Here is a 23,581-nt window from a genome sequence, read left to right on the forward strand (position 1 = left end):
GATAAACAGACATATTAGGCAAGCATTTTGGAGCTTTCACCTAAATAACTACAGGTGGTGAGATAAGCTGCACAATATAATTGACCTTTCAGTATATTGTTGCACACACACCATCTATTTAGCAAATGCCCTTGTTATCAACAGCAGCCTTTTAAACTCACCTGAGCTAACAGGTATGTGAGCTGGTTACTCTGCTGCGCTTAAAATTTCTTTTTTGGTTTGCTACAATGCCTTTTCTGAAACGTTGTCTCCCTCTGCTGGAACACTGACTTCTTTCATTTAATGCCTGCAGACTATAAAAGAGAAACCAACCCAAAAAGTTTGGTTGATTAGTCTGTGGCATTCTTTTAAACTGTTGCTTATGGCGGTCTCTGTGAGCTTCTCAGTGACATTCAGCCATCCAGGTATCCCGCCTGCAGTAGACGGAATGTGGCAATGGAACGCTGGCTGCGCGTGTCATAATAGGCTCTGAGCCTTTATATACCTGCGCACAGCAGCAGCCACCTTCAGTCTGCTGCTGGACAGCCAGCAGCAGCAGCAGCAGGAGAGGTAATTAATCAGCAACCCTCCTGCTAAGGGTAGACAGCTGCTCGTTCCACCCCCCCCCCCGCCTTAATTGGTTCTCCTCCCTTCCAACGGTGTTGAGGCGGGTGGGAACAGCCGGGGGTTGAGGGTACTGTGCTAAAAGAGGTGGAGTTATGCAGATCTAAAACGCGTGGATTGCAGCAGCAGCAAGCCGAAAAGTGCAGGCATGTGAGGGATCTAGAGGTTGACAGCATGTCTTCTTAACGGGAGTCCAGGTGGCCATCTCCACAAATGGACTTTTCAGAATCCTTGGGTGGCACCGTAGTCGGAAACCAATTCTGGTTATCGCTTCTCGGCCTTTTGGCTAAGATCAAGTGTAGTATCTGTTCTTATCAGTTTAATATCTGATACGTCCCCTATCTGGGGACCATATATTAAATGGATTTTTAGAACAGGGAGATGGAAAAAGAGCTTGCTCTGTCCACTCCACGCATTGACCTGGTATTGCAGTATCTCCAGGACCGGTGCACCCCTTCTTTAATGCAGTTTCTAAAATCAGAAAGAATTGAATTCAATGCTTTTTGTTCATTTGGCTTGTTTGTCGGATTTTGGGATGGACTCTTTGGCTTTGCTTTTCTTCTCCTCATTGGATTTTTCATGTTAAAAGTTGCAGAAGCCAGATGACAAGCTCATTTTGGTTCAACTTCAGCAACTGTGCATTGCATTGCCATGTAATGTAATGCAATGCTATCTATCTAGCTCTCCCTCTATACTTCCTTTTGGATAAACAGACATATTAGGCAAGCATTTTGGAGCTTTCACCTAAATAACTACAGGTGGTGAGATAAGCTGCACAATATAATTGACCTTTCAGTATATTGTTGCACACACACCATCTATTTAGCAAATGCCCTTGTTATCAACAGCAGCCTTTTAAACTCACCTGAGCTAACAGGTATGTGAGCTGGTTACTCTGCTGCGCTTAAAATTTCTTTTTTGGTTTGCTACAATGCCTTTTCTGAAACGTTGTCTCCCTCTGCTGGAACACTGACTTCTTTCATTTAATGCCTGCAGACTATAAAAGAGAAACCAACCCAAAAAGTTTGGTTGATTAGTCTGTGGCATTCTTTTAAACTGTTGCTTATGGCGGTCTCTGTGAGCTTCTCAGTGACATTCAGCCATCCAGGTATCCCGCCTGCAGTAGACGGAATGTGGCAATGGAACGCTGGCTGCGCGTGTCATAATAGGCTCTGAGCCTTTATATACCTGCGCACAGCAGCAGCCACCTTCAGTCTGCTGCTGGACAGCCAGCAGCAGCAGCAGCAGGAGAGGTAATTAATCAGCAACCCTCCTGCTAAGGGTAGACAGCTGCTCGTTCCACCCCCCCCCCCCGCCTTAATTGGTTCTCCTCCCTTCCAACGGTGTTGAGGCGGGTGGGAACAGCCGGGGGTTGAGGGTACTGTGCTAAAAGAGGTGGAGTTATGCAGATCTAAAACGCGTGGATTGCAGCAGCAGCAAGCCGAAAAGTGCAGGCATGTGAGGGATCTAGAGGTTGACAGCATGTCTTCTTAACGGGAGTCCAGGTGGCCATCTCCACAAATGGACTTTTCAGAATCCTTGGGTGGCACCGTAGTCGGAAACCAATTCTGGTTATCGCTTCTCGGCCTTTTGGCTAAGATCAAGTGTAGTATCTGTTCTTATCAGTTTAATATCTGATACGTCCCCTATCTGGGGACCATATATTAAATGGATTTTTAGAACAGGGAGATGGAAAAAGAGCTTGCTCTGTCCACTCCACGCATTGACCTGGTATTGCAGTATCTCCAGGACCGGTGCACCCCTTCTTTAATGCAGTTTCTAAAATCAGAAAGAATTGAATTCAATGCTTTTTGTTCATTTGGCTTGTTTGTCGGATTTTGGGATGGACTCTTTGGCTTTGCTTTTCTTCTCCTCATTGGATTTTTCATGTTAAAAGTTGCAGAAGCCAGATGACAAGCTCATTTTGGTTCAACTTCAGCAACTGTGCATTGCATTGCCATGTAATGTAATGCAATGCTATCTATCTAGCTCTCCCTCTATACTTCCTTTTGGATAAACAGACATATTAGGCAAGCATTTTGGAGCTTTCACCTAAATAACTACAGGTGGTGAGATAAGCTGCACAATATAATTGACCTTTCAGTATATTGTTGCACACACACCATCTATTTAGCAAATGCCCTTGTTATCAACAGCAGCCTTTTAAACTCACCTGAGCTAACAGGTATGTGAGCTGGTTACTCTGCTGCGCTTAAAATTTCTTTTTTGGTTTGCTACAATGCCTTTTCTGAAACGTTGTCTCCCTCTGCTGGAACACTGACTTCTTTCATTTAATGCCTGCAGACTATAAAAGAGAAACCAACCCAAAAAGTTTGGTTGATTAGTCTGTGGCATTCTTTTAAACTGTTGCTTATGGCGGTCTCTGTGAGCTTCTCAGTGACATTCAGCCATCCAGGTATCCCGCCTGCAGTAGACGGAATGTGGCAATGGAACGCTGGCTGCGCGTGTCATAATAGGCTCTGAGCCTTTATATACCTGCGCACAGCAGCAGCCACCTTCAGTCTGCTGCTGGACAGCCAGCAGCAGCAGCAGCAGGAGAGGTAATTAATCAGCAACCCTCCTGCTAAGGGTAGACAGCTGCTCGTTCCCCCCCCCCCCCGCCTTAATTGGTTCTCCTCCCTTCCAACGGTGTTGAGGCGGGTGGGAACAGCCGGGGGTTGAGGGTACTGTGCTAAAAGAGGTGGAGTTATGCAGATCTAAAACGCGTGGATTGCAGCAGCAGCAAGCCGAAAAGTGCAGGCATGTGAGGGATCTAGAGGTTGACAGCATGTCTTCTTAACGGGAGTCCAGGTGGCCATCTCCACAAATGGACTTTTCAGAATCCTTGGGTGGCACCGTAGTCGGAAACCAATTCTGGTTATCGCTTCTCGGCCTTTTGGCTAAGATCAAGTGTAGTATCTGTTCTTATCAGTTTAATATCTGATACGTCCCCTATCTGGGGACCATATATTAAATGGATTTTTAGAACAGGGAGATGGAAAAAGAGCTTGCTCTGTCCACTCCACGCATTGACCTGGTATTGCAGTATCTCCAGGACCGGTGCACCCCTTCTTTAATGCAGTTTCTAAAATCAGAAAGAATTGAATTCAATGCTTTTTGTTCATTTGGCTTGTTTGTCGGATTTTGGGATGGACTCTTTGGCTTTGCTTTTCTTCTCCTCATTGGATTTTTCATGTTAAAAGTTGCAGAAGCCAGATGACAAGCTCATTTTGGTTCAACTTCAGCAACTGTGCATTGCATTGCCATGTAATGTAATGCAATGCTATCTATCTAGCTCTCCCTCTATACTTCCTTTTGGATAAACAGACATATTAGGCAAGCATTTTGGAGCTTTCACCTAAATAACTACAGGTGGTGAGATAAGCTGCACAATATAATTGACCTTTCAGTATATTGTTGCACACACACCATCTATTTAGCAAATGCCCTTGTTATCAACAGCAGCCTTTTAAACTCACCTGAGCTAACAGGTATGTGAGCTGGTTACTCTGCTGCGCTTAAAATTTCTTTTTTGGTTTGCTACAATGCCTTTTCTGAAACGTTGTCTCCCTCTGCTGGAACACTGACTTCTTTCATTTAATGCCTGCAGACTATAAAAGAGAAACCAACCCAAAAAGTTTGGTTGATTAGTCTGTGGCATTCTTTTAAACTGTTGCTTATGGCGGTCTCTGTGAGCTTCTCAGTGACATTCAGCCATCCAGGTATCCCGCCTGCAGTAGACGGAATGTGGCAATGGAACGCTGGCTGCGCGTGTCATAATAGGCTCTGAGCCTTTATATACCTGCGCACAGCAGCAGCCACCTTCAGTCTGCTGCTGGACAGCCAGCAGCAGCAGCAGCAGGAGAGGTAATTAATCAGCAACCCTCCTGCTAAGGGTAGACAGCTGCTCGTTCCACCCCCCCCCCCCGCCTTAATTGGTTCTCCTCCCTTCCAACGGTGTTGAGGCGGGTGGGAACAGCCGGGGGTTGAGGGTACTGTGCTAAAAGAGGTGGAGTTATGCAGATCTAAAACGCGTGGATTGCAGCAGCAGCAAGCCGAAAAGTGCAGGCATGTGAGGGATCTAGAGGTTGACAGCATGTCTTCTTAACGGGAGTCCAGGTGGCCATCTCCACAAATGGACTTTTCAGAATCCTTGGGTGGCACCGTAGTCGGAAACCAATTCTGGTTATCGCTTCTCGGCCTTTTGGCTAAGATCAAGTGTAGTATCTGTTCTTATCAGTTTAATATCTGATACGTCCCCTATCTGGGGACCATATATTAAATGGATTTTTAGAACAGGGAGATGGAAAAAGAGCTTGCTCTGTCCACTCCACGCATTGACCTGGTATTGCAGTATCTCCAGGACCGGTGCACCCCTTCTTTAATGCAGTTTCTAAAATCAGAAAGAATTGAATTCAATGCTTTTTGTTCATTTGGCTTGTTTGTCGGATTTTGGGATGGACTCTTTGGCTTTGCTTTTCTTCTCCTCATTGGATTTTTCATGTTAAAAGTTGCAGAAGCCAGATGACAAGCTCATTTTGGTTCAACTTCAGCAACTGTGCATTGCATTGCCATGTAATGTAATGCAATGCTATCTATCTAGCTCTCCCTCTATACTTCCTTTTGGATAAACAGACATATTAGGCAAGCATTTTGGAGCTTTCACCTAAATAACTACAGGTGGTGAGATAAGCTGCACAATATAATTGACCTTTCAGTATATTGTTGCACACACACCATCTATTTAGCAAATGCCCTTGTTATCAACAGCAGCCTTTTAAACTCACCTGAGCTAACAGGTATGTGAGCTGGTTACTCTGCTGCGCTTAAAATTTCTTTTTTGGTTTGCTACAATGCCTTTTCTGAAACGTTGTCTCCCTCTGCTGGAACACTGACTTCTTTCATTTAATGCCTGCAGACTATAAAAGAGAAACCAACCCAAAAAGTTTGGTTGATTAGTCTGTGGCATTCTTTTAAACTGTTGCTTATGGCGGTCTCTGTGAGCTTCTCAGTGACATTCAGCCATCCAGGTATCCCGCCTGCAGTAGACGGAATGTGGCAATGGAACGCTGGCTGCGCGTGTCATAATAGGCTCTGAGCCTTTATATACCTGCGCACAGCAGCAGCCACCTTCAGTCTGCTGCTGGACAGCCAGCAGCAGCAGCAGCAGGAGAGGTAATTAATCAGCAACCCTCCTGCTAAGGGTAGACAGCTGCTCGTTCCACCCTCCCCCCCCCCCGCCTTAATTGGTTCTCCTCCCTTCCAACGGTGTTGAGGCGGGTGGGAACAGCCGGGGGTTGAGGGTACTGTGCTAAAAGAGGTGGAGTTATGCAGATCTAAAACGCGTGGATTGCAGCAGCAGCAAGCCGAAAAGTGCAGGCATGTGAGGGATCTAGAGGTTGACAGCATGTCTTCTTAACGGGAGTCCAGGTGGCCATCTCCACAAATGGACTTTTCAGAATCCTTGGGTGGCACCGTAGTCGGAAACCAATTCTGGTTATCGCTTCTCGGCCTTTTGGCTAAGATCAAGTGTAGTATCTGTTCTTATCAGTTTAATATCTGATACGTCCCCTATCTGGGGACCATATATTAAATGGATTTTTAGAACAGGGAGATGGAAAAAGAGATTGCTCTGTCCACTCCACGCATTGACCTGGTATTGCAGTATCTCCAGGACCGGTGCACCCCTTCTTTAATGCAGTTTCTAATATCAGAAAGAATTGAATTCAATGCTTTTTGTTCATTTGGCTTGTTTGTCGGATTTTGGGATGGACTCTTTGGCTTTGCTTTTCTTCTCCTCATTGGATTTTTCATGTTAAAAGTTGCAGAAGCCAGATGACAAGCTCATTTTGGTTCAACTTCAGCAACTGTGCATTGCATTGCCATGTAATGTAATGCAATGCTATCTATCTAGCTCTCCCTCTATACTTCCTTTTGGATAAACAGACATATTAGGCAAGCATTTTGGAGCTTTCACCTAAATAACTACAGGTGGTGAGATAAGCTGCACAATATAATTGACCTTTCAGTATATTGTTGCACACACACCATCTATTTAGCAAATGCCCTTGTTATCAACAGCAGCCTTTTAAACTCACCTGAGCTAACAGGTATGTGAGCTGGTTACTCTGCTGCGCTTAAAATTTCTTTTTTGGTTTGCTACAATGCCTTTTCTGAAACGTTGTCTCCCTCTGCTGGAACACTGACTTCTTTCATTTAATGCCTGCAGACTATAAAAGAGAAACCAACCCAAAAAGTTTGGTTGATTAGTCTGTGGCATTCTTTTAAACTGTTGCTTATGGCGGTCTCTGTGAGCTTCTCAGTGACATTCAGCCATCCAGGTATCCCGCCTGCAGTAGACGGAATGTGGCAATGGAACGCTGGCTGCGCGTGTCATAATAGGCTCTGAGCCTTTATATACCTGCGCACAGCAGCAGCCACCTTCAGTCTGCTGCTGGACAGCCAGCAGCAGCAGCAGCAGGAGAGGTAATTAATCAGCAACCCTCCTGCTAAGGGTAGACAGCTGCTCGTTCCACCCTCCCCCCCCCCCGCCTTAATTGGTTCTCCTCCCTTCCAACGGTGTTGAGGCGGGTGGGAACAGCCGGGGGTTGAGGGTACTGTGCTAAAAGAGGTGGAGTTATGCAGATCTAAAACGCGTGGATTGCAGCAGCAGCAAGCCGAAAAGTGCAGGCATGTGAGGGATCTAGAGGTTGACAGCATGTCTTCTTAACGGGAGTCCAGGTGGCCATCTCCACAAATGGACTTTTCAGAATCCTTGGGTGGCACCGTAGTCGGAAACCAATTCTGGTTATCGCTTCTCGGCCTTTTGGCTAAGATCAAGTGTAGTATCTGTTCTTATCAGTTTAATATCTGATACGTCCCCTATCTGGGGACCATATATTAAATGGATTTTTAGAACAGGGAGATGGAAAAAGAGCTTGCTCTGTCCACTCCACGCATTGACCTGGTATTGCAGTATCTCCAGGACCGGTGCACCCCTTCTTTAATGCAGTTTCTAAAATCAGAAAGAATTGAATTCAATGCTTTTTGTTCATTTGGCTTGTTTGTCGGATTTTGGGATGGACTCTTTGGCTTTGCTTTTCTTCTCCTTATTGGATTTTTCATGTTAAAAGTTGCAGAAGCCAGATGACAAGCTCATTTTGGTTCAACTTCAGGAACTGTGCATTGCATTGCCATGTAATGTAATGCAATGCTATCTATCTAGCTCTCCCTCTATACTTCCTTTTGGATAAACAGACATATTAGGCAAGCATTTTGGAGCTTTCACCTAAATAACTACAGGTGGTGAGATAAGCTGCAAAATATAATTGACCTTTCAGTATATTGTTGCACACACACCATCTATTTAGCAAATGCCCTTGTTATCAACAGCAGCCTTTTAAACTCACCTGAGCTAACAGGTATGTGAGCTGGTTACTCTGCTGCGCTTAAAATTTCTTTTTTGGTTTGCTACAATGCCTTTTCTGAAACGTTGTCTCCCTCTGCTGGAACACTGACTTCTTTCATTTAATGCCTGCAGACTATAAAAGAGAAACCAACCCAAAAAGTTTGGTTGATTAGTCTGTGGCATTCTTTTAAACTGTTGCTTATGGCGGTCTCTGTGAGCTTCTCAGTGACATTCAGCCATCCAGGTATCCCGCCTGCAGTAGACGGAATGTGGCAATGGAACGCTGGCTGCGCGTGTCATAATAGGCTCTGAGCCTTTATATACCTGCGCACAGCAGCAGCCACCTTCAGTCTGCTGCTGGACAGCCAGCAGCAGCAGCAGCAGGAGAGGTAATTAATCAGCAACCCTCCTGCTAAGGGTAGACAGCTGCTCGTTCCACCCCCCCCCCCCCCGCCTTAATTGGTTCTCCTCCCTTCCAACGGTGTTGAGGCGGGTGGGAACAGCCGGGGGTTGAGGGTACTGTGCTAAAAGAGGTGGAGTTATGCAGATCTAAAACGCGTGGATTGCAGCAGCAGCAAGCCGAAAAGTGCAGGCATGTGAGGGATCTAGAGGTTGACAGCATGTCTTCTTAACGGGAGTCCAGGTGGCCATCTCCACAAATGGACTTTTCAGAATCCTTGGGTGGCACCGTAGTCGGAAACCAATTCTGGTTATCGCTTCTCGGCCTTTTGGCTAAGATCAAGTGTAGTATCTGTTCTTATCAGTTTAATATCTGATACGTCCCCTATCTGGGGACCATATATTAAATGGATTTTTAGAACAGGGAGATGGAAAAAGAGCTTGCTCTGTCCACTCCACGCATTGACCTGGTATTGCAGTATCTCCAGGACCGGTGCACCCCTTCTTTAATGCAGTTTCTAAAATCAGAAAGAATTGAATTCAATGCTTTTTGTTCATTTGGCTTGTTTGTCGGATTTTGGGATGGACTCTTTGGCTTTGCTTTTCTTCTCCTCATTGGATTTTTCATGTTAAAAGTTGCAGAAGCCAGATGACAAGCTCATTTTGGTTCAACTTCAGCAACTGTGCATTGCATTGCCATGTAATGTAATGCAATGCTATCTATCTAGCTCTCCCGCTATACTTCCTTTTGGATAAACAGACATATTAGGCAAGCATTTTGGAGCTTTCACCTAAATAACTACAGGTGGTGAGATAAGCTGCACAATATAATTGACCTTTCAGTATATTGTTGCACACACACCATCTATTTAGCAAATGCCCTTGTTATCAACAGCAGCCTTTTAAACTCACCTGAGCTAACAGGTATGTGAGCTGGTTACTCTGCTGCGCTTAAAATTTCTTTTTTGGTTTGCTACAATGCCTTTTCTGAAACGTTGTCTCCCTCTGCTGGAACACTGACTTCTTTCATTTAATGCCTGCAGACTATAAAAGAGAAACCAACCCAAAAAGTTTGGTTGATTAGTCTGTGGCATTCTTTTAAACTGTTGCTTATGGCGGTCTCTGTGAGCTTCTCAGTGACATTCAGCCATCCAGGTATCCCGCCTGCAGTAGACGGAATGTGGCAATGGAACGCTGGCTGCGCGTGTCATAATAGGCTCTGAGCCTTTATATACCTGCGCACAGCAGCAGCCACCTTCAGTCTGCTGCTGGACAGCCAGCAGCAGCAGCAGCAGGAGAGGTAATTAATCAGCAACCCTCCTGCTAAGGGTAGACAGCTGCTCGTTCCACCCCCCCCCCCCCGCCTTAATTGGTTCTCCTCCCTTCCAACGGTGTTGAGGCGGGTGGGAACAGCCGGGGGTTGAGGGTACTGTGCTAAAAGAGGTGGAGTTATGCAGATCTAAAACGCGTGGATTGCAGCAGCAGCAAGCCGAAAAGTGCAGGCATGTGAGGGATCTAGAGGTTGACAGCATGTCTTCTTAACGGGAGTCCAGGTGGCCATCTCCACAAATGGACTTTTCAGAATCCTTGGGTGGCACCGTAGTCGGAAACCAATTCTGGTTATCGCTTCTCGGCCTTTTGGCTAAGATCAAGTGTAGTATCTGTTCTTATCAGTTTAATATCTGATACGTCCCCTATCTGGGGACCATATATTAAATGGATTTTTAGAACAGGGAGATGGAAAAAGAGCTTGCTCTGTCCACTCCACGCATTGACCTGGTATTGCAGTATCTCCAGGACCGGTGCACCCCTTCTTTAATGCAGTTTCTAAAATCAGAAAGAATTGAATTCAATGCTTTTTGTTCATTTGGCTTGTTTGTCGGATTTTGGGATGGACTCTTTGGCTTTGCTTTTCTTCTCCTCATTGGATTTTTCATGTTAAAAGTTGCAGAAGCCAGATGACAAGCTCATTTTGGTTCAACTTCAGCAACTGTGCATTGCATTGCCATGTAATGTAATGCAATGCTATCTATCTAGCTCTCCCTCTATACTTCCTTTTGGATAAACAGACATATTAGGCAAGCATTTTGGAGCTTTCACCTAAATAACTACAGGTGGTGAGATAAGCTGCACAATATAATTGACCTTTCAGTATATTGTTGCACACACACCATCTATTTAGCAAATGCCCTTGTTATCAACAGCAGCCTTTTAAACTCACCTGAGCTAACAGGTATGTGAGCTGGTTACTCTGCTGCGCTTAAAATTTCTTTTTTGGTTTGCTACAATGCCTTTTCTGAAACGTTGTCTCCCTCTGCTGGAACACTGACTTCTTTCATTTAATGCCTGCAGACTATAAAAGAGAAACCAACCCAAAAAGTTTGGTTGATTAGTCTGTGGCATTCTTTTAAACTGTTGCTTATGGCGGTCTCTGTGAGCTTCTCAGTGACATTCAGCCATCCAGGTATCCCGCCTGCAGTAGACGGAATGTGGCAATGGAACGCTGGCTGCGCGTGTCATAATAGGCTCTGAGCCTTTATATACCTGCGCACAGCAGCAGCCACCTTCAGTCTGCTGCTGGACATCCAGCAGCAGCAGCAGCAGGAGAGGTAATTAATCAGCAACCCTCCTGCTAAGGGTAGACAGCTGCTCGTTCCACCCCCCCCCCCGCCTTAATTGGTTCTCCTCCCTTCCAACGGTGTTGAGGCGGGTGGGAACAGCCGGGGGTTGAGGGTACTGTGCTAAAAGAGGTGGAGTTATGCAGATCTAAAACGCGTGGATTGCAGCAGCAGCAAGCCGAAAAGTGCAGGCATGTGAGGGATCTAGAGGTTGACAGCATGTCTTCTTAACGGGAGTCCAGGTGGCCATCTCCACAAATGGACTTTTCAGAATCCTTGGGTGGCACCGTAGTCGGAAACCAATTCTGGTTATCGCTTCTCGGCCTTTTGGCTAAGATCAAGTGTAGTATCTGTTCTTATCAGTTTAATATCTGATACGTCCCCTATCTGGGGACCATATATTAAATGGATTTTTAGAACAGGGAGATGGAAAAAGAGCTTGCTCTGTCCACTCCACGCATTGACCTGGTATTGCAGTATCTCCAGGACCGGTGCACCCCTTCTTTAATGCAGTTTCTAAAATCAGAAAGAATTGAATTCAATGCTTTTTGTTCATTTGGCTTGTTTGTCGGATTTTGGGATGGACTCTTTGGCTTTGCTTTTCTTCTCCTCATTGGATTTTTCATGTTAAAAGTTGCAGAAGCCAGATGACAAGCTCATTTTGGTTCAACTTCAGCAACTGTGCATTGCATTGCCATGTAATGTAATGCAATGCTATCTATCTAGCTCTCCCTCTATACTTCCTTTTGGATAAACAGACATATTAGGCAAGCATTTTGGAGCTTTCACCTAAATAACTACAGGTGGTGAGATAAGCTGCACAATATAATTGACCTTTCAGTATATTGTTGCACACACACCATCTATTTAGCAAATGCCCTTGTTATCAACAGCAGCCTTTTAAACTCACCTGAGCTAACAGGTATGTGAGCTGGTTACTCTGCTGCGCTTAAAATTTCTTTTTTGGTTTGCTACAATGCCTTTTCTGAAACGTTGTCTCCCTCTGCTGGAACACTGACTTCTTTCATTTAATGCCTGCAGACTATAAAAGAGAAACCAACCCAAAAAGTTTGGTTGATTAGTCTGTGGCATTCTTTTAAACTGTTGCTTATGGCGGTCTCTGTGAGCTTCTCAGTGACATTCAGCCATCCAGGTATCCCGCCTGCAGTAGACGGAATGTGGCAATGGAACGCTGGCTGCGCGTGTCATAATAGGCTCTGAGCCTTTATATACCTGCGCACAGCAGCAGCCACCTTCAGTCTGCTGCTGGACAGCCAGCAGCAGCAGCAGCAGGAGAGGTAATTAATCAGCAACCCTCCTGCTAAGGGTAGACAGCTGCTCGTTCCACCCCCCCCCCCCCGCCTTAATTGGTTCTCCTCCCTTCCAACGGTGTTGAGGCGGGTGGGAACAGCCGGGGGTTGAGGGTACTGTGCTAAAAGAGGTGGAGTTATGCAGATCTAAAACGCGTGGATTGCAGCAGCAGCAAGCCGAAAAGTGCAGGCATGTGAGGGATCTAGAGGTTGACAGCATGTCTTCTTAACGGGAGTCCAGGTGGCCATCTCCACAAATGGACTTTTCAGAATCCTTGGGTGGCACCGTAGTCGGAAACCAATTCTGGTTATCGCTTCTCGGCCTTTTGGCTAAGATCAAGTGTAGTATCTGTTCTTATCAGTTTAATATCTGATACGTCCCCTATCTGGGGACCATATATTAAATGGATTTTTAGAACAGGGAGATGGAAAAAGAGCTTGCTCTGTCCACTCCACGCATTGACCTGGTATTGCAGTATCTCCAGGACCGGTGCACCCCTTCTTTAATGCAGTTTCTAAAATCAGAAAGAATTGAATTCAATGCTTTTTGTTCATTTGGCTTGTTTGTCGGATTTTGGGATGGACTCTTTGGCTTTGCTTTTCTTCTCCTCATTGGATTTTTCATGTTAAAAGTTGCAGAAGCCAGATGACAAGCTCATTTTGGTTCAACTTCAGCAACTGTGCATTGCATTGCCATGTAATGTAATGCAATGCTATCTATCTAGCTCTCCCTCTATACTTCCTTTTGGATAAACAGACATATTAGGCAAGCATTTTGGAGCTTTCACCTAAATAACTACAGGTGGTGAGATAAGCTGCACAATATAATTGACCTTTCAGTATATTGTTGCACACACACCATCTATTTAGCAAATGCCCTTGTTATCAACAGCAGCCTTTTAAACTCACCTGAGCTAACAGGTATGTGAGCTGGTTACTCTGCTGCGCTTAAAATTTCTTTTTTGGTTTGCTACAATGCCTTTTCTGAAACGTTGTCTCCCTCTGCTGGAACACTGACTTCTTTCATTTAATGCCTGCAGACTATAAAAGAGAAACCAACCCAAAAAGTTTGGTTGATTAGTCTGTGGCATTCTTTTAAACTGTTGCTTATGGCGGTCTCTGTGAGCTTCTCAGTGACATTCAGCCATCCAGGTATCCCGCCTGCAGTAGACGGAATGTGGCAATGGAACGCTGGCTGCGCGTGTCATAATAGGCTCTGAGCCTTTATATACCTGCGCACAGCAGCAGCCACCTTCAGTCTGCTGCTGGACATCCAGCAGCAGCAGCAGCAGGAGAGGTAATTAATCAGCAACCCTCCTGCTAAGGGTAGACAGCTGCTCGTTCCACCCCCCCCCCCGCCTTAATTGGTTCTCCTCCCTTCCAACGGTGTTGAGGCGGGTGGGAACAGCCGGGGGTTGAGGGTACTGTGCTAAAAGAGGTGGAGTTATGCAGATCTAAAACGCGTGGATTGCAGCAGCAGCAAGCCGAAAAGTGCAGGCATGTGAGGGATCTAGAGGTTGACAGCATGTCTTCTTAACGGGAGTCCAGGTGGCCATCTCCACAAATGGACTTTTCAGAATCCTTGGGTGGCACCGTAGTCGGAAACCAATTCTGGTTATCGCTTCTCGGCCTTTTGGCTAAGATCAAGTGTAGTATCTGTTCTTATCAGTTTAATATCTGATACGTCCCCTATCTGGGGACCATATATTAAATGGATTTTTAGAACAGGGAGATGGAAAAAGAGCTTGCTCTGTCCACTCCACGCATTGACCTGGTATTGCAGTATCTCCAGGACCGGTGCACCCCTTCTTTAATGCAGTTTCTAAAATCAGAAAGAATTGAATTCAATGCTTTTTGTTCATTTGGCTTGTTTGTCGGATTTTGGGATGGACTCTTTGGCTTTGCTTTTCTTCTCCTCATTGGATTTTTCATGTTAAAAGTTGCAGAAGCCAGATGACAAGCTCATTTTGGTTCAACTTCAGCAACTGTGCATTGCATTGCCATGTAATGTAATGCAATGCTATCTATCTAGCTCTCCCTCTATACTTCCTTTTGGATAAACAGACATATTAGGCAAGCATTTTGGAGCTTTCACCTAAATAACTACAGGTGGTGAGATAAGCTGCACAATATAATTGACCTTTCAGTATATTGTTGCACACACACCATCTATTTAGCAAATGCCCTTGTTATCAACAGCAGCCTTTTAAACTCACCTGAGCTAACAGGTATGTGAGCTGGTTACTCTGCTGCGCTTAAAATTTCTTTTTTGGTTTGCTACAATGCCTTTTCTGAAACGTTGTCTCCCTCTGCTGGAACACTGACTTCTTTCATTTAATGCCTGCAGACTATAAAAGAGAAACCAACCCAAAAAGTTTGGTTGATTAGTCTGTGGCATTCTTTTAAACTGTTGCTTATGGCGGTCTCTGTGAGCTTCTCAGTGACATTCAGCCATCCAGGTATCCCGCCTGCAGTAGACGGAATGTGGCAATGGAACGCTGGCTGCGCGTGTCATAATAGGCTCTGAGCCTTTATATACCTGCGCACAGCAGCAGCCACCTTCAGTCTGCTGCTGGACAGCCAGCAGCAGCAGCAGCAGGAGAGGTAATTAATCAGCAACCCTCCTGCTAAGGGTAGACAGCTGCTCGTTCCACCCCCCCCCCCCCCGCCTTAATTGGTTCTCCTCCCTTCCAACGGTGTTGAGGCGGGTGGGAACAGCCGGGGGTTGAGGGTACTGTGCTAAAAGAGGTGGAGTTATGCAGATCTAAAACGCGTGGATTGCAGCAGCAGCAAGCCGAAAAGTGCAGGCATGTGAGGGATCTAGAGGTTGACAGCATGTCTTCTTAACGGGAGTCCAGGTGGCCATCTCCACAAATGGACTTTTCAGAATCCTTGGGTGGCACCGTAGTCGGAAACCAATTCTGGTTATCGCTTCTCGGCCTTTTGGCTAAGATCAAGTGTAGTATCTGTTCTTATCAGTTTAATATCTGATACGTCCCCTATCTGGGGACCATATATTAAATGGATTTTTAGAACAGGGAGATGGAAAAAGAGCTTGCTCTGTCCACTCCACGCATTGACCTGGTATTGCAGTATCTCCAGGACCGGTGCACCCCTTCTTTAATGCAGTTTCTAAAATCAGAAAGAATTGAATTCAATGCTTTTTGTTCATTTGGCTTGTTTGTCGGATTTTGGGATGGACTCTTTGGCTTTGCTTTTCTTCTCCTCATTGGATTTTTCATGTTAAAAGTTGCAGAAGCCAGATGACAAGCTCATTTTGGTTCAACTTCAGCAACTGTGCATTGCATTGCCATGTAATGTAATGCAATGCTATCTATCTAGCTCTCCCTCTATACTTCCTTTTGGATAAACAGACATATTAGGCAAGCATTTTGGAGCTTTCACCTAAATAACTACAGGTGGTGAGATAAGCTGCACAATATAATTGACCTTTCAGTATATTGTTGCACACACACCATCTATTTAGCAAATGCCCTTGTTATTAACAGCAGCCTTTTAAACTCACCTGAGCTAACAGGTATGTGAGCTGGTTACTCTGCTGCGCTTAAAATTTCTTTTTTGGTTTGCTACAATGCCTTTTCTGAAACGTTGTCTCCCTCTGCTGGAACACTGACTTCTTTCATTTAATGCCTGCAGACTATAAAAGAGAAACCAACCCAAAAAGTTTGGTTGATTAGTCTGTGGCATTCTTTTAAACTGTTGCTTATGGCGGTCTCTGTGAGCTTCTCAGTGACATTCAGCCATCCAGGTATCCCGCCTGCAGTAGACGGAATGTGGCAATGGAACGCTGGCTGCGCGTGTCATAATAGGCTCTGAGCCTTTATATACCTGCGCACAGCAGCAGCCACCTTCAGTCTGCTGCTGGACAGCCAGCAGCAGCAGCAGCAGGAGAGGTAATTAATCAGCAACCCTCCTGCTAAGGGTAGACAGCTGCTCGTTCCACCCCCCCCCCCCGCCTTAATTGGTTCTCCTCCCTTCCAACGGTGTTGAGGCGGGTGGGAACAGCCGGGGGTTGAGGGTACTGTGCTAAAAGAGGTGGAGTTATGCAGATCTAAAACGCGTGGATTGCAGCAGCAGCAAGCTGAAAAGTGCAGGCATGTGAGGGATCTAGAGGTTGACAGCATGTCTTCTTAACGGGAGTCCAGGTGGCCATCTCCACAAATGGACTTTTCAGAATCCTTGGGTGGCACCATAGTCGGAAACCAATTCTGGTTATCGCTTCTCGGCCTTTTGGCTAAGATCAAGTGTAGTATCTGTTCTTATCAGTTTAATATCTGATACGTCCCCTATCTGGGGACCATATATTAAATGGATTTTTAGAACAGGGAGATGGAAAAAGAGCTTGCTCTGTCCACTCCACGCATTGACCTGGTATTGCAGTATCTCCAGGACCGGTGCACCGCTTCTTTAATGCAGTTTCTAAAATCAGAAAGAATTGAATTCAATGCTTTTTGTTCATTTGGCTTGTTTGTCGGATTTTGGGATGGACTCTTTGGCTTTGCTTTTCTTCTCCTCATTGGATTTTTCATGTTAAAAGTTGCAGAAGCCAGATGACAAGCTCATTTTGGTTCAACTTCAGCAACTGTGCATTGCATTGCCATGTAATGTAATGCAATGCTATCTATCTAGCTCTCCCTCTATACTTCCTTTTGGATAAACAGACATATTAGGCAAGCATTTTGGAGCTTTCACCTAAATAACTACAGGTGGTGAGATAAGCTGCACAATATAATTGACCTTTCAGTATATTGTTGCACACACACCATCTATTTAGCAAATGCCCTTGTTATCAACAGCAGCCTTTTAAACTCACCTGAGCTAACAGGTATGTGAGCTGGTTACTCTGCTGCGCTTAAAATTTCTTTTTTGGTTTGCTACAATTCCTTTTCTGAAACGTTGTCTCCCTCTGCTGGAACACTGACTTCTTTCATTTAATGCCTGCAGACTATAAAAGAGAAACCAACCCAAAAAGTTTGGTTGATTAGTCTGTGGCATTCTTTTAAACTGTTGCTTATGGCGGTCTCTGTGAGCTTCTCAGTGACATTCAGCTATCCAGGTATCCCGCCTGCAGTAGACGGAATGTGGCAATGGAACGCTGGCTGCGCGTGTCATAACAGGCTCTGAGCCTTTATATACCTGCCCACAGCAGCAGCCACCTTCAGTCTGCTGCTGGACAGCCAGCAGCAGCAGCAGCAGGAGAGGTAATTAATCAGCAACCCTCCTGCTAAGGGTAGACAGCTGCTCGTTCCACCCCCCCCCCCCCCCGCCTTAATTGGCTCTCCTCCCTTCCAACGGTGTTGAGGCGGGTGGGAACAGCCGGGGGTTGAGGGTACTGTGCTAAAAGAGGTGGAGTTATGCAGATCTAAAACGCGTGGATTGCAGCAGCAGCAAGCCGAAAAGTGCAGGCATGTGAGGGATCTAGAGGTTGACAGCATGTCTTCTTAACGGGAGTCCAGGTGGCCATCTCCACAAATGGACTTTTCAGAATCCTTGGGTGGCACCGTAGTCGGAAACCAATTCTGGTTATCGCTTCTCGGCCTTTTGGCTAAGATCAAGTGTAGTATCTGTTCTTATCAGTTTAATATCTGATACGTCCCCTATCTGGGGACCATATATTAAATGGATTTTTAGAACAGGGAGATGGAAAAAGAGCTTGCTCTGTCCACTCCACGCATTGACCTGGTATTGCAGTATCTCCAGGACCGGTGCACCCCTTCTTTAATGCAGTTTCTAAAATCAGAAAGAATTGAATTCAATGCTTTTTGTTCATTTGGCTTGTTTGTCGGATTTTGGGATGGACTCTTTGGCTTTGCTTTTCTTCTCCTCATTGGATTTTTCATGTTAAAAGTTGCAGAAGCCAGATGACAAGCTCATTTTGGTTCAACTTCAGCAACTGTGCATTGCATTGCCATGTAATGTAATGCAATGCTATCTATCTAGCTCTCCCTCTATACTTCCTTTTGGATAAACAGACATATTAGGCAAGCATTTTGGAGCTTTCACCTAAATAACTACAGGTGGTGAGATAAGCTGCACAATATAATTGACCTTTCAGTATATTGTTGCACACACACCATCTATTTAGCAAATGCCCTTGTTATCAACAGCAGCCTTTTAAACTCACCTGAGCTAACAGGTATGTGAGCTGGTTACTCTGCTGCGCTTAAAATTTCTTTTTTGGTTTGCTACAATGCCTTTTCTGAAACGTTGTCTCCCTCTGCTGGAACACTGACTTCTTTCATTTAATGCCTGCAGACTATAAAAGAGAAACCAACCCAAAAAGTTTGGTTGATTAGTCTGTGGCATTCTTTTAAACTGTTGCTTATGGCGGTCTCTGTGAGCTTCTCAGTGACATTCAGCCATCCAGGTATCCCGCCTGCAGTAGACGGAATGTGGCAATGGAACGCTGGCTGCGCGTGTCATAATAGGCTCTGAGCCTTTATATACCTGCGCACAGCAGCAGCCACCTTCAGTCTGCTGCTGGACAGCCAGCAGCAGCAGCAGCAGGAGAGGTAATTAATCAGCAACCCTCCTGCTAAGGGTAGACAGCTGCTCGTTCCACCCACCCCCCCCCGCCTTAATTGGTTCTCCTCCCTTCCAACGGTTTTGAGGCGGGTGGGAACAGCCGGGGGTTGAGGGTACTGTGCTAAAAGAGGTGGAGTTATGCAGATCTAAAACGTGTGGATTGCAGCAGCAGCAAGCCGAAAAGTGCAGGCATGTGAGGGATCTAGAGGTTGACAGCATGTCTTCTTAACGGGAGTCCAGGTGGCCATCTCCACAAATGGACTTTTCAGAATCCTTGGGTGGCACCGTAGTCGGAAACCAATTCTGGTTATCGCTTCTCGGCCTTTTGGCTAAGATCAAGTGTAGTATCTGTTCTTATCAGTTTAATATCTGATACGTCCCCTATCTGGGGACCATATATTAAATGGATTTTTAGAACAGGGAGATGGAAAAAGAGCTTGCTCTGTCCACTCCACGCATTGACCTGGTATTGCAGTATCTCCAGGACCGGTGCACCCCTTCTTTAATGCAGTTTCTAAAATCAGAAAGAATTGAATTCAATGCTTTTTGTTCATTTGGCTTGTTTGTCGGATTTTGGGATGGACTCTTTGGCTTTGCTTTTCTTCTCATCATTGGATTTTTCATGTTAAAAGTTGCAGAAGCCAGATGACAAGCTCATTTTGGTTCAACTTCAGCAACTGTGCATTGCATTGCCATGTAATGTAATGCAATGCTATCTATCTAGCTCTCCCTCTATACTTCCTTTTGGATAAACAGACATATTAGGCAAGCATTTTGGAGCTTTCACCTAAATAACTACAGGTGGTGAGATAAGCTGCACAATATAATTGACCTTTCAGTATATTGTTGCACACACACCATCTATTTAGCAAATGCCCTTGTTATCAACAGCAGCCTTTTAAACTCACCTGAGCTAACAGGTATGTGAGCTGGTTACTCTGCTGCGCTTAAAATTTCTTTTTTGGTTTGCTACAATGCCTTTTCTGAAACGTTGTCTCCCTCTGCTGGAACACTGACTTCTTTCATTTAATGCCTGCAGACTATAAAAGAGAAACCAACCCAAAAAGTTTGGTTGATTAGTCTGTGGCATTCTTTTAAACTGTTGCTTATGGCGGTCTCTGTGAGCTTCTCAGTGACATTCAGCCATCCAGGTATCCCGCCTGCAGTAGACGGAATGTGGCAATGGAACGCTGGCTGCGCGTGTCATAATAGGCTCTGAGCCTTTATATACCTGCGCACAGCAGCAGCCACCTTCAGTCTGCTGCTGGACAGCCAGCAGCAGCAGCAGCAGGAGAGGTAATTAATCAGCAACCCTCCTGCTAAGGGTAGACAGCTGCTCGTTCCACCCACCCCCCCCCGCCTTAATTGGTTCTCCTCCCTTCCAACGGTGTTGAGGCGGGTGGGAACAGCCGGGGGTTGAGGGTACTGTGCTAAAAGAGGTGGAGTTATGCAGATCTAAAACGCGTGGATTGCAGCAGCAGCAAGCCGAAAAGTGCAGGCATGTGAGGGATCTAGAGGTTGACAGCATGTCTTCTTAACGGGAGTCCAGGTGGCCATCTCCACAAATGGACTTTTCAGAATCCTTGGGTGGCACCGTAGTCGGAAACCAATTCTGGTTATCGCTTCTCGGCCTTTTGGCTAAGATCAAGTGTAGTATCTGTTCTTATCAGTTTAATATCTGATACGTCCCCTATCTGGGGACCATATATTAAATGGATTTTTAGAACAGGGAGATGGAAAAAGAGCTTGCTCTGTCCACTCCACGCATTGACCTGGTATTGCAGTATCTCCAGGACCGGTGCACCCCTTCTTTAATGCAGTTTCTAAAATCAGAAAGAATTGAATTCAATGCTTTTTGTTCATTTGGCTTGTTTGTCGGATTTTGGGATGGACTCTTTGGCTTTGCTTTTCTTCTCATCATTGGATTTTTCATGTTAAAAGTTGCAGAAGCCAGATGACAAGCTCATTTTGGTTCAACTTCAGCAACTGTGCATTGCATTGCCATGTAATGTAATGCAATGCTATCTATCTAGCTCTCCCTCTATACTTCCTTTTGGATAAACAGACATATTAGGCAAGCATTTTGGAGCTTTCACCTAAATAACTACAGGTGGTGAGATAAGCTGCACAATATAATTGACCTTTCAGTATATTGTTGCACACACACCATCTATTTAGCAAATGCCCTTGTTATCAACAGCAGCCTTTTAAACTCACCTGAGCTAACAGGTATGTGAGCTGGTTACTCTGCTGCGCTTAAAATTTCTTTTTTGGTTTGCTACAATGCCTTTTCTGAAACGTTGTCTCCCTCTGCTGGAACACTGACTTCTTTCATTTAATGCCTGCAGACTATAAAAGAGAAACCAACCCAAAAAGTTTGGTTGATTAGTCTGTGGCATTCTTTTAAACTGTTGCTTATGGCGGTCTCTGTGAGCTTCTCAGTGACATTCAGCCATCCAGGTATACCGCCTGCAGTAGACTGAATGTGGCAATGGAACGCTGGCTGCGCGTGTCATAATAGGCTCTGAGCCTTTGTATACCTGCGCACAGCAGCAGCCACCTTCAGTCTGCTGCTGGACAGCCAGCAGCAGCAGCAGCAGGAGAGGTAATTAATCAGCAACCCTCCTGCTAAGGGTAGACAGCTGCTCGCCCCCCCCCCCCCCCCGCCTTAATTGGTTCTCCTCCCTTCCAACGGTGTTGAGGCGGGTGGGAACAGCCGGGGGTTGAGGGTACTGTGCTAAAAGAGGTGGAGTTATGCAGATCTAAAACGCGTGGATTGCAGCAGCAGCAAGCCGAAAAGTGCAGGCATGTGAGGGATCTAGAGGTTGACAGCATGTCTTCTTAACGGGAGTCCAGGTGGCCATCTCCACAAATGGACTTTTCAGAATCCTTGGGTGGCACCGTAGTCGGAAACCAATTCTGGTTATCGCTTCTCGGCCTTTTGGCTAAGATCAAGTGTAGTATCTGTTCTTATCAGTTTAATATCTGATACGTCCCCTATCTGGGGACCATATATTAAATGGATTTTTAGAACAGGGAGATGGAAAAAGAGCTTGCTCTGTCCACTCCACGCATTGACCTGGTATTGCAGTATCTCCAGGACCGGTGCACCCCTTCTTTAATGCAGTTTCTAAAATCAGAAAGAATTGAATTCAATGCTTTTTGTTCATTTGGCTTGTTTGTCGGATTTTGGGATGGACTCTTTGGCTTTGCTTTTCTTCTCCTCATTGGATTTTTCATGTTAAAAGTTGCAGAAGCCAGATGACAAGCTCATTTTGGTTCAACTTCAGCAACTGTGCATTGCATTGCCATGTAATGTAATGCAATGCTATCTATCTAGCTCTCCCTCTATACTTCCTTTTGGATAAACAGACATATTAGGCAAGCATTTTGGAGCTTTCACCTAAATAACTACAGGTGGTGAGATAAGCTGCACAATATAATTGACCTTTCAGTATATTGTTGCACACACACCATCTATTTAGCAAATGCCCTTGTTATCAACAGCAGCCTTTTAAACTCACCTGAGCTAACAGGTATGTGAGCTGGTTACTCTGCTGCGCTTAAAATTTCTTTTTTGGTTTGCTACAATGCCTTTTCTGAAACGTTGTCTCCCTCTGCTGGAACACTGACTTCTTTCATTTAATGCCTGCAGACTATAAAAGAGAAACCAACCCAAAAAGTTTGGTTGATTAGTCTGTGGCATTCGTTTAAACTGTTGCTTATGGCGGTCTCTGTGAGCTTCTCAGTGACATTCAGCCATCCAGGTATCCCGCCTGCAGTAGACGGAATGTGGCAATGGAACGCTGGCTGCGCGTGTCATAATAGGCTCTGAGCCTTTGTATACCTGCGCACAGCAGCAGCCACCTTCAGTCTGCTGCTGGACAGCCAGCAGCAGCAGCAGCAGGAGAGGTAATTAATCAGCAACCCTCCTGCTAAGGGTAGACAGCTGCTCGTTCCCCCCCCCCCCCCGCCTTAATTGGTTCTCCTCCCTTCCAACGGTGTTGAGGCGGGTGGGAACAGCCGGGGGTTGAGGGTACTGTGCTAAAAGAGGTGGAGTTATGCAGATCTAAAACGCGTGGATTGCAGCAGCAGCAAGCCGAAAAGTGCAGGCATGTGAGGGATCTAGAGGTTGACAGCATGTCTTCTTAACGGGAGTCCAGGTGGCCATCTCCACAAATGGACTTTTCAGAATCCTTGGGTGGCACCGTAGTCGGAAACCAATTCTGGTTATCGCTTCTCGGCCTTTTGGCTAAGATCAAGTGTAGTATCTGTTCTTATCAGTTTAATATCTGATACGTCCCCTATCTGGGGACCATATATTAAATGGATTTTTAGAACAGGGAGATGGAAAAAGAGCTTGCTCTGTCCACTCCACGCATTGACCTGGTATTGCAGTATCTCCAGGACCGGTGCACCCCTTCTTTAATGCAGTTTCTAAAATCAGAAAGAATTGAATTCAATGCTTTTTGTTCATTTGGCTTGTTTGTCGGATTTTGGGATGGACTCTTTGGCTTTGCTTTTCTTCTCCTCATTGGATTTTTCATGTTAAAAGTTGCAGAAGCCAGATGACAAGCTCATTTTGGTTCAACTTCAGCAACTGTGCATTGCATTGCCATGTAATGTAATGCAATGCTATCTATCTAGCTCTCCCTCTATACTTCCTTTTGGATAAACAGACATATTAGGCAAGCATT

General features: G+C 45.4%; 18 non-coding genes across 18 annotated transcripts; all 18 read left to right on the forward strand.

Annotated features, from left to right (window-relative positions):
* The first annotated feature begins 869 nt into the window (after nucleotides 1–869).
* Nucleotides 870–1,060, forward strand: LOC141180788 (U2 spliceosomal RNA). Its single transcript, XR_012256426.1, has one exon. It is a non-coding gene; the product is annotated as a U2 spliceosomal RNA (small nuclear RNA).
* A 1,117-nt stretch (nucleotides 1,061–2,177) lies between these two features.
* On the forward strand, nucleotides 2,178–2,368 carry LOC141180789 (U2 spliceosomal RNA). Its single transcript, XR_012256427.1, has one exon. It is a non-coding gene; the product is annotated as a U2 spliceosomal RNA (small nuclear RNA).
* Nucleotides 2,369–3,483: 1,115 nt separating this feature from the next.
* LOC141180790 (U2 spliceosomal RNA) lies at nucleotides 3,484–3,674 on the forward strand. Its single transcript, XR_012256428.1, has one exon. It is a non-coding gene; the product is annotated as a U2 spliceosomal RNA (small nuclear RNA).
* A 1,117-nt stretch (nucleotides 3,675–4,791) lies between these two features.
* Nucleotides 4,792–4,982, forward strand: LOC141180792 (U2 spliceosomal RNA). The gene has a single exon (XR_012256429.1). It is a non-coding gene; the product is annotated as a U2 spliceosomal RNA (small nuclear RNA).
* A 1,120-nt stretch (nucleotides 4,983–6,102) lies between these two features.
* LOC141181826 (U2 spliceosomal RNA) lies at nucleotides 6,103–6,293 on the forward strand. The gene has a single exon (XR_012257367.1). It is a non-coding gene; the product is annotated as a U2 spliceosomal RNA (small nuclear RNA).
* Nucleotides 6,294–7,413: 1,120 nt separating this feature from the next.
* LOC141180793 (U2 spliceosomal RNA) lies at nucleotides 7,414–7,604 on the forward strand. Its single transcript, XR_012256430.1, has one exon. It is a non-coding gene; the product is annotated as a U2 spliceosomal RNA (small nuclear RNA).
* A 1,119-nt stretch (nucleotides 7,605–8,723) lies between these two features.
* LOC141180794 (U2 spliceosomal RNA) lies at nucleotides 8,724–8,914 on the forward strand. The gene has a single exon (XR_012256431.1). It is a non-coding gene; the product is annotated as a U2 spliceosomal RNA (small nuclear RNA).
* Nucleotides 8,915–10,032: 1,118 nt separating this feature from the next.
* On the forward strand, nucleotides 10,033–10,223 carry LOC141180795 (U2 spliceosomal RNA). Its single transcript, XR_012256432.1, has one exon. It is a non-coding gene; the product is annotated as a U2 spliceosomal RNA (small nuclear RNA).
* Nucleotides 10,224–11,339: 1,116 nt separating this feature from the next.
* Nucleotides 11,340–11,530, forward strand: LOC141180796 (U2 spliceosomal RNA). Its single transcript, XR_012256433.1, has one exon. It is a non-coding gene; the product is annotated as a U2 spliceosomal RNA (small nuclear RNA).
* Nucleotides 11,531–12,648: 1,118 nt separating this feature from the next.
* LOC141180797 (U2 spliceosomal RNA) lies at nucleotides 12,649–12,839 on the forward strand. The gene has a single exon (XR_012256434.1). It is a non-coding gene; the product is annotated as a U2 spliceosomal RNA (small nuclear RNA).
* Nucleotides 12,840–13,955: 1,116 nt separating this feature from the next.
* Nucleotides 13,956–14,146, forward strand: LOC141180799 (U2 spliceosomal RNA). The gene has a single exon (XR_012256436.1). It is a non-coding gene; the product is annotated as a U2 spliceosomal RNA (small nuclear RNA).
* Nucleotides 14,147–15,265: 1,119 nt separating this feature from the next.
* On the forward strand, nucleotides 15,266–15,456 carry LOC141180800 (U2 spliceosomal RNA). The gene has a single exon (XR_012256437.1). It is a non-coding gene; the product is annotated as a U2 spliceosomal RNA (small nuclear RNA).
* Nucleotides 15,457–16,573: 1,117 nt separating this feature from the next.
* On the forward strand, nucleotides 16,574–16,764 carry LOC141181513 (U2 spliceosomal RNA). The gene has a single exon (XR_012257082.1). It is a non-coding gene; the product is annotated as a U2 spliceosomal RNA (small nuclear RNA).
* A 1,120-nt stretch (nucleotides 16,765–17,884) lies between these two features.
* On the forward strand, nucleotides 17,885–18,075 carry LOC141180801 (U2 spliceosomal RNA). The gene has a single exon (XR_012256438.1). It is a non-coding gene; the product is annotated as a U2 spliceosomal RNA (small nuclear RNA).
* A 1,118-nt stretch (nucleotides 18,076–19,193) lies between these two features.
* LOC141180803 (U2 spliceosomal RNA) lies at nucleotides 19,194–19,384 on the forward strand. The gene has a single exon (XR_012256439.1). It is a non-coding gene; the product is annotated as a U2 spliceosomal RNA (small nuclear RNA).
* Nucleotides 19,385–20,502: 1,118 nt separating this feature from the next.
* Nucleotides 20,503–20,693, forward strand: LOC141180804 (U2 spliceosomal RNA). The gene has a single exon (XR_012256440.1). It is a non-coding gene; the product is annotated as a U2 spliceosomal RNA (small nuclear RNA).
* A 1,116-nt stretch (nucleotides 20,694–21,809) lies between these two features.
* Nucleotides 21,810–22,000, forward strand: LOC141180805 (U2 spliceosomal RNA). The gene has a single exon (XR_012256441.1). It is a non-coding gene; the product is annotated as a U2 spliceosomal RNA (small nuclear RNA).
* A 1,116-nt stretch (nucleotides 22,001–23,116) lies between these two features.
* LOC141180806 (U2 spliceosomal RNA) lies at nucleotides 23,117–23,307 on the forward strand. Its single transcript, XR_012256442.1, has one exon. It is a non-coding gene; the product is annotated as a U2 spliceosomal RNA (small nuclear RNA).
* Nucleotides 23,308–23,581: the final 274 nt, after the last annotated feature.

Source organism: Phyllobates terribilis, unplaced genomic scaffold (genome assembly GCF_046119375.1).
Source record: "Phyllobates terribilis strain yellow unplaced genomic scaffold, ASM4611937v1 Scaffold_34__1_contigs__length_13252353, whole genome shotgun sequence".
NCBI classification, from domain to species: domain Eukaryota; kingdom Metazoa; phylum Chordata; class Amphibia; order Anura; family Dendrobatidae; genus Phyllobates; species Phyllobates terribilis.